Source organism: Vespa velutina, chromosome 21 (assembly GCF_912470025.1).
Source record: "Vespa velutina chromosome 21, iVesVel2.1, whole genome shotgun sequence".
NCBI lineage: Eukaryota > Metazoa > Arthropoda > Insecta > Hymenoptera > Vespidae > Vespa > Vespa velutina.
The window spans coordinates 2,083,691-2,088,690 of record NC_062208.1 but is presented as its reverse complement, the minus strand read 5'-3'; the positions used below and the strand labels follow the sequence as shown (position 1 = coordinate 2,088,690).

General features: G+C 29.7%; 1 long non-coding RNA gene across 2 annotated transcripts in view; it reads left to right on the top strand.

Annotated features, from left to right (window-relative positions):
• The first annotated feature begins 742 nt into the window (after positions 1-742).
• The window catches only part of LOC124956327, a 9,091-nt gene continuing 4,833 nt past the window's right edge, over positions 743-5,000 (top strand). For both annotated transcript variants that reach the window (XR_007103208.1, XR_007103207.1), the window contains exon 1: positions 743-1,561. This is a non-coding gene — a long non-coding RNA (uncharacterized LOC124956327). The remainder of the gene's footprint in view (positions 1,562-5,000) is intronic.

Sequence of the window (5,000 nt, the reverse complement as noted above, 5' to 3'; positions counted from 1 at the left end):
GCAACTAACGTCTCTCTGATGTTTCTAATAACTAGCCAAATAATTTTTACGCTTTATTACTATCTCTATGATTACAATCATACGCATATATATACACACACACACACATATATATATATATAATATATGTATATACTTTCACAAAGACACACCATATATGACGTATAATATTCCCTTTTATTTTATTTGTATTTTTTTTTAAACTTCGTTTTCAACTTCTGTTTTTTCTTCTTTTTTTTTTTTCCTTCTTCTTCCTCTAATACGACAATTAATGAAAATACAATGTTTCGGCGCTGTTTCTACGTTTATTATTCCAGATAATAATTATTTTTTTTTTTATTCTATGAAAAAAGGAAAGAATAAAAAAATAAATAAATAAATAAAAAATAATCTTTACCATCGATCACTTAATCATAAACAATGACATACCTTTAAAAAGAGTCTTGAAAATTGAAATCGTGTATTAATTTGAAACAAAATAAAAAAATAAATGTATTTAAGCTATGCATTCTGTGTAAGAGAAGAGGAAGGAAAAAAAAAAACAAATAATTACAATTAAATATTTTCGATATAATTACGATTGATATTTAAATGAACAAATTATCAGCATTATACTATCAATAATAAAATAATAATTTCTTATATCCTTCGAAAGATCACGTGATGTGAAGCTTGTAACGAAAAAACAAAAAAAAAGGAAAAAGAAAAAAAGAAAAATCTTTAAAAAAAAAAAAAAAAAAAAAAAAAGAAAAAAAGGAAGAAAAGAAATGAAATGAAAAAAACGATACAAGATAAAATTCTTTTGGCGTAAGAATTAATTTATGGCATAATTTTCGAAAATAAATATAAATCTTACGATGTTTCGAATTAGTAAGACTTAGAAGCATAGCACGCTAAGTCTATTTCTAAGAGATAGTACACTGTACTGCAGTTTGTCGTCTCGATCGAGTATTCGTGGACAGAGAGAGAGAGAGAGAGAGAGAGAGAGAGAGAGAGAGAGAGAGAGAGAGAGAGAGAGAGAGAGCGAGAGAGAGAGAGAAAGAGATTGATAGAGCATATGTCGATGAGAGAGAAGACCGACTCAAAGTTTATCGAGCTATCCGTTAACAGAGTGTCAACGTTTCCGAACGTCACGTAGAATGTTCAGAATCGTTTCCCGTTTTCGGTTTCGTGTCTCGACGCTCACGTTTTCCGCTCGCATTCCGAGTTTATTTCCCCGTAAGAAAAGAAGAGAAAAGAGAGAAAAAAGAAAAGAAAAAGAATGAACAAGAAAAAAGTAAAAGAGAAAATGTAAATCGTTAGATATGACGATAAAATAGACAAATTAATTCGATCAAAGCGATTACGAGGTCAATCGAAACGATAAGTAAAAAGGAGAAAAAGAAAAATTGCATCCTTTTCTTTAAAGGTCCCTACGTGAGAGAGAATCCCTTTACTTTTGCGACAAATCAAGGATATTTCTTGTTCGCGTTTCTTCGACGTACGACGTCGAAAGAAAAGAAAAGAAAAACGAAATGGAAGAAAGAAAAAAAGAAGCATTCGAATGAAAGAACGAAAAAAAGTAAGTTGATAGATATGAACATCGGATAATCAATAATTTGATAAAGTGATGTTATTACGAAATGATGAGAGAAAATGTGACCTTTAGTAATGTCCTTTCGTGAAATCCCTTTATGACTACGATCAAGAATATTTCCTCGTTCAACGTTCTATTATATATATATACACACATACATACTATATACATATATATATATATATATATATATGTATGAATATATGTATGCATGTGTATATATAGTATGTATATATGTATGTATGCAATTACACATCACCGTATTCTCTCCCTCTCCCTCTCTCCCTCTCTCTCTCTCCCTCTTCCACTATCTTTTTTTCCTTCTTTTTATTTCCCTCTCATTCCCTATCTCCCATTCCAACCCCCCGTTTCAACCCCCGTTTCAACCCCCATTTCAACCCCCGTTTCAACTCCCATTTCTCTAGAAAAGACATTTACACGCGATATACGAAATAAAAGTTTGTTGAATTCGAACCGATGTCGCCGTTTGGTTTCGATGTCTACACGTAAAACGAGTGTCCGACGTCACGTATCTAATACATATATATATATATATATATATATATATATATTCTAAAACGATTTTCGGAAAAGGCAATGCGTACCGTGAATTTGTTTGTACACGTGTGTGTACGTATCTGCGTGTATGTGTCTGTGTATAGGTGGATGAATATGTTTGGATGTATATTCGCGATATGTATATGTATATATATATATATATATATACATAATTTGGGAGGAAAATTTAGAGGAAAATTTTGAAACGTCGTTGAAACGCGACGTAAACGACGTAGACGACGGAAGGAACACACGTTACGGTACTAATATTTCAAACTGGAGTTGGTACTTCAGGCGGGACGCCAACGTTTCACTAATGTTACGTGTAACGTTTTGGTATGACATAGAAAATGTTCGTGTGCCAACTTATCGCGAAGAATCAAATATACATACAAATATTTATATATATATATATATATATATGTGTGTGTATGTGTAGAAGGATATGCGTGTGCAAAATTTGATAAATACGTCATTAGATAAGTCTAATAAAATTAATAAAATAAAATTTTCTATATAATTACATATATGCATATATATATATATTTATTTATTTATTTATTTATTTATTCATTTATTTAATATATATATATATATATATATATATTAAAAAATTCTACAATATAAATATTATATTTAATTAAAGTATTACCATAATATATATATGTCATACTTATATTTACTATTAGTATAGAATATAATATTATTAATATTACTAGTAGATATAAATGATGATACAATACCTCGTAATATCATTTTTATTTTTCTAGTTTTATTTGTTCAAAATAACCATGATGTTATGATCATATATATATATATATATATATATATATATATATATATATATATATTTTTATATCTCAAGAAAATAAATCGAATTGGTTCTCTTTTCTCTCTCTTTCCTCCCCTCTCTCTCTCTCTCTCTCTCTATCTACCTATCTATATATTTCTCTCATAGAAGAGATAATGTTATATATATTTTTGAAATAGACACACATACACATATATATAGATATACCGATCTGATTATGGTAATATTGTTCAAACAACGAGTTACGATATCGAGTATGTATTTCACAGTATGACAAGAGAGAGAGAGAGAGAGAGACAGACAGAGAGAGACAAAGAGACAGAGAGATAGATAGATAGACAGAGAGAGACAGAGAGAGAGACAGAGAGAGAGAGAGAGAGAGAGAAGAGACGAGCGATATCATGTTGGGGCTGGACTGTTGTTGAATACGAAGCGCGGATCACCGCGGATCTAGTTGGTGACCGAATCCGCTCGAGGGCGGTTTACAGGACAACGGGCCAATAATCCGAGGATGAACCCGAATAGACCAATATTGCTAAACTTTCAAAGCTACCTAACTCTTCGGAACGTTACTGTGAAGATAGTTCTCGATCGTCTTTCTAAAAACGATATTTGACGATCCTCGAGAATTTTTATTCGACAATACTTCGATAACTCGTCCCGTAGTATTTATCTTCTTTCTTATCTTCTTCTTCTTTTCTTTTCCTTTTTCCTTTTCTTTATTTTTTTATTTTTTCTTTCATTCTTTCTTCCTTTTTTCAATCCTTCAAATCCATATTATACGATAATTTCCAATGACTGAGGGAACGAGGGTTGGAGGGTGGAAGGGGATGGGAGGGAGATAGGGGGGAAGGGGTCGGATCGAAGAAAAGAAAAATATTTTACAAAAGTATTCGAATAATTGATAAATATGACGTTGAGATGATCGAAGAGAAATCGGGAAAAAAGAAGATAATTATTTTTCCTTTTTTTTTTTTTCTTTTTTTTTTTTTTTTATCCCACTATTATTATTAATTATAGTTTAACGAAGTACCGTTGTCCGATAATATTTTTTTAATAAATCCATGGATTTTTTTGTTTCTTTTTTTTTTTTCCTCTCCTTCTATACTTCAAATTCGTTATTATCTTTCGAATGAAAATGAAAAAGGAACGGGAAAAAAACTAAAAAGAAGGGAAAAAGTAATATCTGACAAACGAGTTAGATTATTTTCTTCTATTTCTTTTTTTTTCTCTCTTCTTCTTTTTTTTTTTTTTTTTTTTTTTTTTTTTTTTTTTACGTCCAACGTAATTACAAAAAATAATCGTAACAGATGCATTTGTTGTACTCATCGTAAAATTAATCAATTATTCAACATTTATTTATTCGTACGTTCGTAATTAATTCCTCGTATTACGTTTCTTTAAGATATTACTACAATTTACGATTTAAAATAATTACATTTCGAACGATTAATTACTCTACGATCTACGAATTATCTAATACAATCAATGAACATGTATGATATATTAGATAATTAATAAAATTACAAAAGAAAAGAAGAAAAAGAAAAAGGAAGATAATCGAGCCAATGTTTAATTAATCAATTATTATTATAATTGATAACAATATCAACAAGCTTGATACTAATATGAACTAATATATATAGGGTTGATCAATAGTTTCCAAGTGATTAATTAAAAATCAATTCTTTCTTAGACTTTCATTTCGTGTGACAATGTTTTTTTTTTTCTTTTCTCTTTATCTCTCTCTTTTTTCTCTTTTGCTCTCGTTCTCTTCAGATATCATCATAAAACTATGAGAGTGAAAACTTTTGGTACGACTCTGTGGATTAATTCTTAAAACTTTTACATTGACTATATCATGAAGAATGATCGTAATAGATGTAATCGGTTGTAAAACGTTCCGAAGTATCAACGATCGGACTTGAGAAAATGCTCGTAAAAATTCTCTCTTGATGAACCGCTTAACTCCATGATAAAATGATTCCTATGTATGTATGTTTGTATATATGTATGTATATAGTTACTACGTGAAGGAAGAACAAGTTCGGATAG